Genomic DNA, 14146 nt, shown 5'->3' with positions numbered 1-14146 from the left:
GAGTTTCAGCAGATATGGCTCCATGTGCCACCTGTGGCACCCATGCCATAGGTTCACCATCATTGCCCTATACCGTTTCAGACATAAATTTGTTTGTTTATTTATTTACTTACTTATTTATTTATTGCGGTACAGTTATCCAATTAATATACTAAAACCTTTGTAAAATTCTAACTTTAAAAACATTCATTTTCATTCATTCAGTAATCACACTAACAACATTTGCCGGACAGGGGAAGGTCTAATGTCCCCAGGCCTGGCGGCAAAGATGTGTTTTAAAACTCTTCTCGGAAGGCAAGGAGGGTGGGGACAGTGCGAATCTCCGGGGTGGGGGGAGCTGATTCCAGAGTGTCAGGGCCGCCACAGAGAAGGCTCTTCCCCTAGGTCCCGCCAGCCGACGTTGTTTGGTCGAAGGGACCCTAAGGAGACCAACTCTGTGGCACCTCATTGGTCGCTAGGATTCATGCGGCGGAAGGCGGTTTCGGAGATAGATGACTCATGCAAGTGAGCCAAGCTGCCTGGTGCACAGAAAAATGGTGCCCATTTTGCAGGAACCTAGGGTTAGCTGTCAGTTTCCCCAGGCATTTTTTGCTTTTACTATATTTTTTTTTTAATGCTGTAGGTGTGATTTCCTTATATTTGTCATCTCTAAAGGAATATGTCTGGGCCTGGCTACTTCTTTTTTTTTTTAACACTGTTTTGGCTAATAAATTCCAGTCGGAGTTGCTGCAGCCCCTTGAAATATTACAACTTCAGGAGGAGGACAGGGGATATTTGTTCTTCTTCCTGGTTCTTTTTTTAAGACACCGTGCTAGAATGGAAAGGAAAAAAAAGAGGGCCAGTTCTTTCAGTAAATTAGTTTATCATTTATCCCGTATTTCGCAGCCCTTGTTTGGCTCTGGAATCCATCTGGGGAGTGCAGGGGGCGGGGGGGGGGGCAGGCAAAAAGCTGGCTGTCTGGGAGGCCGTGAACCAACAGGCAGAAAATGTAATTATATTTTTCAAAAAATTGAATGCTGCAAGATTGCACGTGTGTTTGTGCACCCGCACGACTATGTGCAAGCAATCTAATATTATTTTCCTGTGGGTAAAAATGTTGGCATGTTTATTATTTATTTATTTATTTGACTTATATGCCGCCCAATCCCATAGGATTCAGGGAGGCTTACAGCAATAAAGGAATACAGTAAAAAAAGTCAAATATTAAGCAATCAAACCCCATTTAAACTAGTGAATCAATTATAAAAACCCCCGGACTAACAATACAAATCATCCACTCACGCATACTATTTAATACTATTTAATATCTACATGAAACCGCTGGGTGAGATCATCCAAGGGCATGGGGTGAGGTATCATCAATATACAGATGATACCCAGCTCTACACCTCCACCCCTTGTCCAGTCAACGAAGCAGTGGAAGTGATGTGCCGGTGCCTGGAGGCTGTTGGGGTCTGGATGGGTGTCAACAGACTCAAACTCAACCCTGATAAGACGGAGTGGCTGTGGGTTTTGCCTCCCAAGGACAACTCCATCTGTCCATCCATTACCCTGGGGGGGGGGGAATCATTAACCCCCTCAGAGAGGGTCTGCAACTTGGGCGTCCTCCTCGATCCACAGCTCACATTAGAGAACCATCTTTCAGCTGTGGCAAGGGGGGCATTTGCCCAGGTTCGCCTGGTGCACCAGTTGCGGCCCTATCTGGACCGGGACTCACTGCTCACAGTCACTCATGCCCTCATCACCTCGAGGCTCGACTACTGTAACGCTCTCTACATGAGGCTACCTTTAAAAAGTGTTTGGAAACTTCAGATCGTGCAGAATGCAGCTGCAAGAGCAATCATGGGCTTCCCAAGGTATGCCCATGTTACACCAACACTCCGCAGTCTGCATTGGTTGCCAATCGGTTTCCGGTCACAATTCAAAGTGCTGGTTATGACCTATAAAGCCCTTCATGGCATTGGACCAGAATATCTCCAGGACCCATCTTTTGCCGCACGAATCCCAGCGACCAGTTAGGTCCCACAGAGTTGGCCTTCTCCGGGTCCCGTCGACTAAACAATGTCGTTTGGCGGGACCCAGGGGAAGAGCCTTCTCTGTGGCGGCCCCGGCCCTCTGGAACCAACTCCCCCCAGATATCACAGTTGCCCCCACCCTGATTTTAATTTATTAATTTTTTTTGCCAGCCAGTGAAAACTGATGACTCCTCCACAACATTGTCTTGAATTGCCGTCAGCTACAATGTAGCCTAAACCAGGGTTTTCTCAGATGGTTAGAAGCTCAAGTGGAATAAGAATTTAATAATAATAATAATAATAATAATAATAATAATAATAATAATAACAACAACAACAACAACAACAACAACAATAATAATAAGTAAAGACAGATGCAAAAAACGTGTTGAGTAGCTCTGCTTTCTCCTGTTGCTTATCACCTTTTGCCACTGTCTCCCTGCAATGGACCAATTGTTTCCTTGACTTTTTTATTGTTTCTAATACGTTGGAAGAAGCTTTTTTGGTTACTTTTTCCTCACTTTATCTTTATAGGTTCGGTCTATTATTCTTCTTCTTCAGTGGCATTGAACTAGTCTGGGCTTTTATAATCTCACTTCTCAATGGTTCCCAAGCTTCTTGAGTGGTTTTCCCCTTGGGGATTCTCGTCCATGGAATCTTTCCCAAGTTTATTGGGAGTTTATTGAAATTAGCTCTCTTAAAGTCCAAGACTCTAGGTTGACTTGGTTCTACTTGGTTTCCTGAGAAATAGAGAGGGAAGGGAGAGAGGAAGGGAGAAAGAGAGAGGGATGGGAAGAAGGGAGGAAAAAGGCAGGAAATGGAGGGAGGGAGGAAGGAAGGAAAGGGGGAAAGGCAGAAAGGAAAGAAGGAAGGACTGAAGGGAGAAAGGAGGGAAAAGGGAAAGGCAGAAAAGGAAAGAAAGGAAGAGAAGGGGAAAGAAAAAGCAAACGAAAGGAAAAGAAGAGAGAGAAAAAGGAAAGTGAAATAATGAAAGAAAAACTAAAAATGATTTCAAACACAGCCAATTTCCCCTTTTGATCCGGGTTTGAAATTATTACCTTTTTTCTGCAGTCTACAAAGTAATGACTGAAAAGATAAGAATATATGCTTTGTCAAAGAAAAAAAGAATTCCTCTCACACATTAAAAGGGGATTTTGGGGGGGAGGGAGGGGGGGAGAAAAAGTAGGGGGTGGGAAATCCTGTCTTTAAAGACAGACACATTTATTAAGAGTCTTAGCAGACCATCGTTTTCTGCAGAAGATTTTTAAAAATGACCTTTTCTAACACGCTCCCTTACCCCAAAGGAAAATACCAGGTTACCTTTGCTCTAAAATAATGAGCTAAAATGATGGAATGGTGCCCAGAGTAGAGAGAAACACCCTCCAGAGGTACTGTATTTTAATTTTTAAAAAATCAGGAATTCCTCCTCTACTCTTTAGAGCAGGGGTCTCCAGCCTTGGCAACTTTAAGACTTGTGGACTTTCAACTCCCATTTTGGGCTCATAAGTAATATTTCCTCTGTAAAAAGAATTGCTATCCCATTGTTGGGCACATCGTTCTTGAGTAATGTAGAAAGCACTGAAAAAGACCCATGTTGTACTTTCAACGTCTGATTTATTTATTTTTTTAAAGTTGGCAACTCTCTCCTACACATTTGGGAATCAGTTGCTTTATCTCTGCCTCTGTGCTATGATCTTCTCTACAGATAACTCTATGGATCGTTCCCCAGGAACCTATTTAAGATTTGATGAGTAAATAGAAATAAATAAAAACTTAACGGTGGGCCGAGATGGGCCAAGAAATAGCTTTGCTCCCTGTCTGATAGCTGTAATTCAAATCTTAGTAAAGTTTCTCAACTTTGCTAACTTTAAGATGCATGGACTTCAACTCCCCAGCTAGCATGGATTCCCTAGTCATGTACATTGTCCAACCAGCGTGGACTTCAACTCCCAGAATTCCCAGCGAACATGGATTCCCCACCTCCACCTCCATATTCCTTGGGGCAGGAGCTGGGCCAGAGCTAACCACAACAGCTAATGGCAATAATTAGCAGCCGTTTCAAAGAAAAGACTTACTTTACTTTATTCGAACTTAGAACTTAGAAAACAATTATTTCATTTATATTTATTTATTTATTTATTTATTTATTTTGTCCAATACACAATGAGGGTTTTAGTGGGTATACAGTATGTTCTGTCTGGGTTCCCACAGACCTCAACACCAACTGGAAAAAACAGCCAGACACGCTGGTAAAAGCAAAAGTACTTTATAGCTTGAAAAATAAACACAGAGAAAAACCTGTTCTTCCCAACAGGCAGGCTATGAGACTTCACAGCAGAGTCCTGATGTCCAGACAATACAGCAAACTTCTTGCTGGCACACCCACCACTGTAGAGCATAAGACCCCCACCTTTTCCCCCCAAGGTTTCAGTAGTCAAAGTCACAAACCAGAATTCCAAGACGCCAAAGATCACAGCCAGGTCCCAGGACTCCCAAAGATACTACTCCACAAGCCAGGAAGGGTGGGTCTGCCTTTTAGCCTTTCCAGAGAGCACCACACCCAAACCCAGCTGTTGCCTCTTTAGTGCTGAAAGTACCTAGCCAATTGGTCCCTTCTTTGTGTTGCTCTTCTCTGTCGCAGATCGATTATTGCTTGTGCATTTTCCTCTAAGGAATCCAGGCTGCTTGCTGGGGAGAGCTCCCTCTCGGGGGCCTCTGGCTGTTCCCCCTCTTCCTCAGCCTGGGATTCCTCCTCCTCGTCTGCCTGCACCTCCTGTTCCTCATCCTCCCCCTCTGAGCAGGAAACCGACAGAAGATCAGCCGTTCCCTGAGGGGCCTCGGACGGAATCACAACACAGTATATCTATATACACATAGTAAAATACATGATGAAGGTTATAGAGGAGATACTCATAGTAAAATATATCTAAAAAATAATAGAAAAGAAGATATAGTAATAGAACATATCAATGAAAGAGTAGAAGAAGAGATATAGGAATGGAAGAAAGGTATAGGAGATATAGGAGAGCAATAGAACAGGGGACGGAAGGCACTCTAGTCTAGTGCACTTGTACTCGCCCCTTACTGACCTCTTAGGAATCTGAATAGCTCAACTGTAGATAATCTAAGGGTAAAGTGTTGGGGGTTTGGGGATGACACTATGGAGTCCGGTAATGAGTTCCACACTTCGACAACTCAGTTACTGTCAAGTTTGGAGCGCTTAATATTAAGTTTAAATCTGTTTTGTGCTCTTGTGTTGTTGTGGTTGAAGCTGAAGTAGTCGCCGACAGGCAGGACGTTGCAGCATATGCTCTTGTGGGCAATACTTAGATCTTGTTTAAGGCGTCTTAGTTCTAAACTTTCTAGGCCCAGGATAAAAATTACACGATAAAAAGAGGTTTGTGAGAGGCTGTTGGTGCTGTTATTATCAGGAAGCCTAGCTCAGAATACCAGTATAGCTAGCTAGGGAATTCTGGGAGGTGAAATCCATACATTTTATTTTATTTTATTTATTTGTCAAAAGATAATAGGTATGGTATAAACATGAACATAGAAACATAGAAGACTGACGGCAGAAAAAGACCTCATGGTCCATCTAGTCTGCCCTTTTACTATTTCCTGTATTTTATCTTACAATGGATATATGTTTATCCCAGGCATGTTTAAATTCAGTTACTGTGGATTTCCCAACCACATCTGCTGGAAGTTTGTTCCAAGGATCTACTACTCTTTCAGTAAAATAATATTTTCTCATGTTGCCTTTGATCTTTCCCCCAACTAACTTCAGATTGTGTCCCCTGGTTCTTGTGTTCACTTTCCTGTTAAAAACACTTCCTTCCTGAACCCTATTTAACCCTTTAATATATTTAAATGTTTCGATCATGTCCCCCCTTTTCCTTCTGTCCTCCAGACTATACAGATTGAGTTCATTCAGTCTTTCCTGATACGTTTTATACTTAAGACCTTCCACCATTCTTGTAGCCCGTCTTTGGACCCGTTCAATTTTGTCAATATCTTTTTGTAGGTGAGGTCTCCAGAACTGAACACAGTATTCCAAATGTGGTCTCACCAGCGCTCTATATAAGGGGATCACAATCTCCCTCTTCCTGCTTGTTATACCTCTAGCTATGCAGCCAAGCATCCTACTTGCCTTTCCTACCGCCCGACCACACTGCTCACCCATTTTGAGACTGTCAGAAATCACTACCCCTAAATCCTTCTCTTCTGAAGTATTTGCTAACACAGAACTGCCAATGCAATACTCAGATTGAGGATTCCTTTTCCCCAAGTGCATTATTTTACATTTGGAAACATTAAACTGCAGTTTCCATTGCTTTGACCATTTATCTAGTAACGCTAAATCATTTACCATATTACAGACCCCTCCAGGAATATCAACCCTATTGCACACTTTAGAGTCATCAGCAAAAGCAAAAACAAAAGCAAAGTAGGCATAGGTAAATTTGGACAGTAGGGCAGGGACGGTGGGCATGATGGTACGCTTATACATCATCTTAAAAGTTGCTAAGATTGGGGGGGGGGAATCAACTCCCTACAGAGATTCGAATAGCCCCCACCCTCCTCGCCTTCCGTAAAATGCTGAAGACCCACTTTGTCGCTAGTCGTGGGGATAATTACCATCTTTCCCCCCTTTTTTATTATGTTTCTGGCCTTACTGTATGATAGATTAGGTTGAATGTGTATGACTGCATAGTTAGGGATTTTATTACGTTATTCATAAATAACATAATTCTTCTTAAATTGATTTGATTTTTTTATTATTAGATTTGTAATGTATTGTATTACTGTTCTGCTGTGAGCCGCCCCGAGTCTTCGGAGACGGGCGGCATACAAATCTAATAAACTATAAACTATGCCATTTCTATCAATTAGTGTTTGCTGAACAAATATTATACATTAATAAAGCAAAACCATAAAGCCCTTCCTCCTTAAGTTCTCTGTTTATCCTTCCCTTTTTAAAAAGCATCCCTTGATGGTTCTTTCAGTTTGTTTTACCACCAAATTATTATGACTGTTGCAATTATATTCAGGGCCCTTAAGTGTAAAGGGACAAACAATTTTGTTCTCAAAGGTTGGGAAAGAGAAACCAGGAAACCCAGCCAGCTTCCTCCCTCCATGCCTGCTCTCTGATGGATTCCCCCACATCTTCCTGGCACGCAATTTATCACTTTATCTCCTCCACTTCATCACAGCCGCTCCTGGAAGCTAAATACAAGGTCCAAACCCACGGATAACAGAGCAAACCGATGTAAGGACAGCTGAGCTCTGTAAACAGGTGCCCTGGAGGGCTCGGCTGAAATGCATGGCGAAGTTGGCAGCCGATACTTACTTACTTACTTACTTATTTATTTATTTATTTATTTATTTATTTATTTATTATTTATTTATTTATTTATTTATTTATTTATTAATTATTTTATTTTATTTATTAGATTTGTATGCCGCCCCTCTCCGAAGACTCGGGGCGGCTAACAACAATAAAGAAAACAATGTAACAAATCTAATATTAAAAAATAATCTAAAATACCCCAATTTAAGAGACCAATCATACAAACAAGCATACCATGTATAAATTCTATAAGCCTAGGGGGAAGGGGGAAAAAATTTCAATTCCCCCATGCCTGACGACAGAGGTGGGTTTTAAGGAGCTTGCGAAAGGCAAGGAGGGTGGGGGCAACTCTGATATCTGGGGGGAGCTGGTTCCAGAGGGTCGGGGCCCCCACAGAGAAGGCTCTTCCCCTGGGTCCCGCCAAGTGACATTGTTTAGTCGACGGGACCCGGAGAAGGCCAACTCTGTGGGACCTAACCGGTCGCTGGGATTCGTGCGTCAGAAGGTGGTCTCGCAGGAATCCTGGTCTGGTGCCATGAAGGGCTTTATAGGTCATAGCCAACACTTTGAATTGTGATCGGAAATTGATCGGCAACCAATGCAGACTGCGGAGTGTTGGTGTAATATGGGCATACCTAGGGAAGCCCATGATTGGTCTCGCAGCTGCATTCTGCACGATCTGAAGTTTCCGAACACTTTTGAAAGGTAGCCCCATGTAGAGAGCATTACAGTAGTCGAGCCTCGAGGTGATGAGGGCATGATTGACTGTGAGCAGTGAGTCCCGGTCCAGATAAAGCAGGGATCTCTAGTCTTGGCAACTTTTAAGATTTGTTGGTTGCCAAGCGGCTGGATTTTGATCATGTGACCATGGAGACGTTGCAATGCTCTGAAGTATGAAAAACAGTCGTAAGTCACTAAGTTCAGGGCCATTGTGACGTCAAACCGTCACTAAATGAACTGACGACTATTATTCATCTATCTCAGTGTTTCCCAACCTTGGCAATTTGAAGATATTTGGACTTCAACTCCCAGAATTCCCTAGCCAGCGAATGCTGGCTGGGGAATTCTGGGAGTTGAAGTCCAGATATCTCCAAGTTGCCAAGGTTGGGAAACACTGATCTATCTATCTACAGGGGGTAGACAAAAAAATGGAAACAGCTTGCAGCTCTGCCGTGGAATCCGGATTTGTGAAGCTCCCTTCAAACAGTTTTTGTGGAAACTGGGTTTTGTACGTGTTTATTGAGCTCTGCAGTGATTTCAGGAGCTACGGTCTTGCGATCCACTCTAACAATTCGCTTTAGAGTTCGACAGTCTCTCTCAGACAACTTCGACTTTCGACCAGACCTGTGCTTGGCTGAGGACGTTTTCCCTTCTCTTTCAAAAGCAGCCATTACTTTTGAGACATGACCTCTTGAAATGCCAAACATTCAGGCACTTTCTGTTACACTAGCGCCTGCCATTCGAGCACCAACAATTTGGCCTCTTTGAAAGTCTGAGAGGTCTGCTATTTCTAGAAGGTTATGATCAATTTCCTTAAATTTCTGGAGGGGGGGGAAGGTAGTTTTAAAAAACCTATAAAATAACAGAATTTTTAAAAAGACATTAAAATATGTCACGTTTTGATTGATTTGAACATGTCCAAACATTATGATGCCAAAAAGTCAAGTGTTTCCATTGTTATGTCCACCCCCTGTATGTATGTATGTATGTATGTATGTATCTATCTATCTATCTATCTATCTATCTATCTATCTATCTATCTATCTATCTATCTATCTCATCTATCTATCTATCTATCTATCTATCTATCTATCTATCTCATTTATCTATCTATCTCTGTCTAATCTATCTATCTACAGTATCTATCTATCTCATCTATCTATCTATCTATCTATCTATCTATCTATCTATCATCTATTGGTAAATCCAAGGGGTTAGTTGGGGGAAAGATCAGAAGCAACGTGAGAAAATGTTATTTTACTGAAAGAGTAGTAGATGCTTGGAACAAACTTCCAGCAGACGTGGTTGGTAAATCCACAGGATCTGAATTTAAACATGCCTGGGATAAACATAGATCCATCCTAAGATAGTATAAGGGCAGACTAGATGGACCATGAAGTCTTTTTCTGCCGTCAGTCTTCTATGTTTCTATATTAGAATGGATCTATGTTTATCCCAGACATGTTTAAATTCAGTTACTGTGTATTTACCAACCATGTCTGCTGGAAGTTTGTTCCAAGCATCTACTACTGCTTCTGCTAATCCAGTGCACCACACACACACATCCTCTCGCTCTGGAATTTAATGCGTGTTAACTTATTTCACCCCACCGGGGCAGAGACGGATGCTTCGCCCCACCCTGCCCTCCTTTTCTCCGTGTGTTTCCTGCCTGACCTTTCCAAGATCCCGAGCTGATATAGACGGGGCGGATTAAACTAATCATAAAATGATGAAGGGAATGTCCTCAACGCTCATTGATTCGCCTGAAATTAACTGTAGTACAATAAGTCTTCCTAATGGCGTTCTGCGTTGCATTCCCAAGTGGATTCCGCTTTGATCATTTTTTTCCCCTCCTCCTGCTTTCTGTCACACGAAAGATTTCCCACACACACAAACACACAAACCCACTTCCCCTTCAGTGGTAAAGATACTGCATTCGTTCCTCAGCTTCCTTTCAGGGTATCTAAGACCAGGGCTAAAAGCTACTGGAGATGCCAGAGTACAGAATAATACTTTTTTTTAAAAAAGTAATTTTTATTAATTTGTTTTTTAAAAGTATAATCAAGAAAATATATACATTGACATATTTGCAATACACAAAAAAGACAATAGAAAAACATACATACACTTCTAAACCAACAAAAAACACCTGGACAATTACAAAATTACAAATAACAGAAATATCATCAATTTCCTCTTGAGAGAAGGAGAGCAGTCTGCATTGGCTGCCGATCAATTTCCGGTCACAATTCAAAGTGTTGGTTATGACCTTTAAAGCCCTTTATGGCACTGGACCAGAATACAGTGAGTGATCCCCCGATCATTGCGAGGGTTCCGTTCCAGGACCCCTAGCAATGATCGGGTTTTCGCGAAGTAGCGCTGCGGAAGTAAAAACACCATCTGCGCATGCGCAGATGGTGTTTTTACTTCCGCAGCGCTAGCGAGGAGCCGAAGATTGGGGTTACTGGGAAGGGGACTCAGCTGGGAAGCAGCGCTGGGGTTTCCCCACCGCCCACGCAAACTCCTCGCTGCCGCTCGCCCGCCCTTCGCCCGCCCACGCCGTTCGCTCGCGCCGCTTCCCAGCTGAGTCCTGTAGCGAACTTCCGCGTTTGTCTTCGGGACTCAGTTGGGAAGCCGCGCGGCTGTTTTAAAACGTCGCTGCCGGCATGGGGGGCTTCCTAGCAGCCCCCCAAACCCGGGTTGGGGGTCCAGGGGGTGCTGGCAAGCCCCCCATGCCGGCGGCGACGTTTTAAAACAGCCGCGCGGCTTCCCAACTGAGTCCCGAAGACAAACGCGGAAGTTCGCCTTTGACGTTTGTCTTCGGGACTCAGTTGGGAAGCCGCGCGGCTGTTTTAAAACGTCGCCGCCGGCATGGGGGGCTTGCCAGCAACCCCCGGACCCCCAACCCGGGTTTGGGGGGCTGCTAGGAAGCCCCCCATGCCGGCGGCGACGTTTTAAAACAGCCGCGCGGCTTCCCAACTGAGTCCCGAAGACAAACGTCAAAGGTGAACTTCCGCGTTTGTCTTCGGGACTCATTGGGAAGCCGCGCGGCTGTTTTAAAACGTCGCCGCCGGCATGGGGGGCTTGCCAGCACCTCCCCGAATCCGGGTGGCCGGGCGAGCAGCGAGCGAACGGCGGGTGGCCGGGTGAAGGGCGGGCGAACGGCGGGCGAGCGGGTTCTGGGGAGGGCTTCTCGCCCTCCCGCCAGCAAGAGGGGGAGCGAACGGCGTGGGCGGGCGAAGGGCGGGCGAGCAGCGGGCAGGCAGGCGGCGGACAAGCCGCTCGCTCGCATCGCTCGCGCCGCTCGCTCGCGCCGCTTCCCAGCTGAGTCCTGAAGCCAATTCGCTTCAGGACTCAGCTGGGAAGCGGCGTGAGCGAACGGCGTGGGCGGGCGCGCGGGCAGGCAGGCGGCGGACAAGCCGTTCGCTCGCACCGCTTCCCAGCTGAGTCCTGAAGCCAATTCGCTTCAGGACTCAGCTGGGAAGCGGCGCGAGCGAACGGCATGGGTGGGCGAAGGGCGGGCGAGCGGCAGCGAGGAGTTTGCGTGGGCGGTGGGGAAACTCCTCACTGATGCCCGCCGCTCGCCCTCCTGCCAGCAAGAGAGGGAAGACCCAGGGAAGCCGCCCAGCAGCTGATCTGCCCGGTGCCATCTACGCATGCGTGGCCATAAAAAAAGGGCGCGCATGCGCAGATGGTGTTTTGACTTCCGGGTTGAAAAATCGCGATTTAGCCCGTTCGCAGTGATCGGGATCGCGATACCCGGGGGATCACTGTATCTCAGGGACCGCCTTCTGTCGCACAAATCCCAGCGACCGATTAGGTCCCACAGAGTAGGCCTTCTCCGGGTCCCGTCAACTAAACAATGTCGGTTGGCGGGCCCCAGGGGAAGAGCCTTCTCTGTGGCGGCCCGGACTCTCTGGAACCAACTCCCCCCAGAGATTAGAACTGCCCCTACTCTCCCTGCCTTCCGTAAACTCCTTAAACCCCACCTTTGCCGTCAGGGGTCAGTAAATATTTTCACCGCCCTCTTTTTGACTCGTGCAGTATACAGGTCCTCATTGGAAGGCAGGTTGGCAGCCATTGTTTTTTCTGCAGTTCTGATTCTCCTCTGAAGTCTGTGTCGGTCCTATTGGGTTGCAGAACCAAACCAGAGAGTTATTATAACAGCTGAGGCCTTAGTTAAACATCACGTTTAATGCGGTTAATCATGCCAGAGGAGGCAGGTACAGGCTTAGGAAATAACACAGGAACCAGCCTTTTATACAGCAGGCTGTCTGAGGCAGAAACCAATCCACAACAAGTAACTTTCCCGCTTAACAATGTATCTGGGTATACGCGTCCAATCAGCACCCTGGATAGAGACGCCTATCGCACGGCTCTAGCAGCCGGCTGTTACTAAGCAGACACTTCACTTATAGAGGTGCAGATGACAGACTGAAGCTGACTGTAGATCTGTAGATCAGCGGTTCAAATCTCATCACCGGCTCAAGGTTGACTCAGCCTTCCATCCTTCCGGGCTGGGTAAAATGAGGACCCAGATTGTGGGGGCAATAGCCAAGCTCTGTTTAAAAAGTGCTATTGCTAACATGTTGTAAGCCGCCCTGAGTCTAAGGAGAAGGGCGGCATAAAAATTGAATAAATAAATAAATAAATAAATAAATAAATAAATAAGTAAACAAAGAATAGAATAGAATAGAATTCTTTATTGGCCAAGTGTGATTCAATGCATAAGTTCTCATTGTACATAAAGGCTATAAGTGATATATCATGATCATAGTCATCATAAAAATAGAACCAACATAAATCACACTAAAATTTCAACTAAATAAAACAATATAAATTATAAAAGTACAAGAACGAAGTTATCGTCATAAGTAGAAAAAAGGAGATTGATAAAGAAAGATGAGAAGAATATTAATACAGTCTTACTAAATAGTTTGACAGTGTTGTGGGAATTAGTTGTTGCAAAGCCTCCAGTGTTGGAGCAGTCACAACTTCTGGAGGCAAGTCGTTCCACTGATTAATTGTTAAAGGACATTTCTCTTTAATTCACACAAGCCGTTTTTCACAAAAATTGTATTTTTGCCTGCCCCAGCCCCCAGAGCTCTCTGTAGACCTCCCAAGCCCTCTGCCCACCCCGATTTTACAAAAAAATGATGAAAAACAGGTCCACTTTTGCAAAAAATAGGGTTCGCAGAGGGCTTAGGATACCTGAAGAGTGCTTCTAGGGGCAGGCAAACACACCCCTATTTTTGCAAAAAAAAAAAAACCTGGAATTTGGGAGGAAAAAAACATTTTTTTCTTATTTCTTTGAAATATTGGGGCGTCTTATACACTGGTGCGTCTTATAGTTTGAAAAATATGGTAATTTTTCTAAAACAAGAAGTTATAACTGGCGAGACCACATTTGGAATACTGTGTTCAGTTCTGGAGACCTCACCTACAAAAAGATATTGACAAAATTGAACGGGTCCAAAGATGGGCTACAAGAATGGTGGAAGGTCTTAAGCATAAAACGTATCAGGAAAGACTTAATGAACTCAATCTGTATAGTCTGAAGAACAGAAGGAAAAGGGGGGACATGATCGAAACATTTAAATATGTTAAAGGGTTAAATAAGGTCCAGGAGGGAAGTGTTTTTAATAGGAAAGTGAACACAAGAACAAGGGGACACAATCTGAAGTTAGTTGGGGGAAAGATCAGAAGCCACATGAGAAAATATTATTTTACTGAAAGAGTAGTAGATGCTAGGAACAAACTTCCAGCAGACATGGTTGGTAAATCCACAGTAACTGAATTTAAACATGCCTGGGATAAACATATATCCATCCTAAGATAAAATACAGAAAATAGTATAAGGGCAGACTAGATGGACCATGAGGTCTTTTTCTGCCGTCAGTCTTCTATGTTTCTATAACTCAGATTAATTCTCTCTAGGTGTAGAACAGTAGGGAAAAATTAGGAGAAGAGTTCTTGTTAAGCAGGTCTCCCAGCTTCGGAAGTCATCATGATTCTCCACTGCACATTCACAACCTTTCCAGTGTTGTCTTGATATGCTCTT

At 44.3% G+C, this 14146-nt stretch overlaps 1 protein-coding gene across 3 annotated transcripts in view; it reads left to right on the top strand.

Annotated features, from left to right (window-relative positions):
* Positions 1-14146, top strand: part of AATF (apoptosis antagonizing transcription factor) — a 141266-nt gene that overhangs the window by 65056 nt on the left and 62064 nt on the right. The gene's annotated exons all lie outside the window — the stretch shown is intronic.

The sequence above is a fragment of the Erythrolamprus reginae genome, chromosome 1, assembly GCF_031021105.1.
Source record: "Erythrolamprus reginae isolate rEryReg1 chromosome 1, rEryReg1.hap1, whole genome shotgun sequence".
Taxonomy (NCBI): domain Eukaryota; kingdom Metazoa; phylum Chordata; class Lepidosauria; order Squamata; family Dipsadidae; genus Erythrolamprus; species Erythrolamprus reginae.
Note: the sequence above shows the minus strand (reverse complement) of the source record. Positions and strands in the feature narration are given on the sequence as shown.